This window comes from Micropterus dolomieu, unplaced genomic scaffold (genome assembly GCF_021292245.1).
Source record: "Micropterus dolomieu isolate WLL.071019.BEF.003 ecotype Adirondacks unplaced genomic scaffold, ASM2129224v1 contig_6493, whole genome shotgun sequence".
In the NCBI taxonomy this organism is placed as follows: Eukaryota; Metazoa; Chordata; class Actinopteri; order Centrarchiformes; family Centrarchidae; genus Micropterus; species Micropterus dolomieu.
Window position 1 is genome coordinate 1 of NW_025735482.1, and position 718 is coordinate 718.

At 37.3% G+C, this 718-nt stretch overlaps 1 long non-coding RNA gene across 1 annotated transcript; it reads left to right on the forward strand.

Moving 5' to 3' along the window:
- Window positions 1–533, forward strand: LOC123964922. The gene is made up of 2 exons (XR_006823569.1): window positions 1–43; window positions 314–533. It is a non-coding gene; the product is annotated as an uncharacterized LOC123964922 (long non-coding RNA).
- The last annotated feature ends 185 nt before the right edge of the window (window positions 534–718 follow it).

The window sequence follows — 718 nt, forward strand, 5'->3', positions numbered from 1 at the left end:
CCAGATCTTCAGCAAAGTCCAGTCCTCATTGAGCTTGTTGTTGGTGAGTGTTTTCATTAAACAGTTAAAGATTTATTTACTGATGTGACTGGTTTAAGAGTCCCAAATGGACTTTTGTCATGAAGTCAGAATAAACATCTGGCAGGGCCTCGTCCCCACAGAGCTGCAGCCACATCTGCAGAGATTACCTCTCTATCACACAGGCTTCATGTTTGTGACGTATTTCTGATTATGTTTTTACGCAGCATTACCGTTGTGTCAAGCTGATAATATTTCACAGGCGCTCTAACATTTGTTCTGTTTTTCCTTTTAGATCATATCTTAACCTCTTGGAGCTTATTTTAATTATGTGTATTTCTGTCTCTTCATACCTGCACATGTTAAACTGAATAATAAAAATACCAGGAGGAGCTGATACCTGTCCTTAACATCACTGTTAAAGCAAAACTTCTGAGGTTTCATTAGGTGTTTTGATCCTATTTAGAGATCTGAAAGAGCTGATTTGGTAAATGATTAAACAGAAAACAATAGAAGTTCTCTTGTTCTTTCCCTTTTATTTCATCTTTCAGATACAGTAAATCAGTGATAAAATGTTGTATCAGGCTGAAATTCACAGGATCTCTTCCTTCACTTGTCTTTAATGTCTGAACCAGATTTTAGGTTGACAGACTGAAGTGGCTCTGAGATATTTTAGAAAGTGCAGTACAGAGCGTCTCCA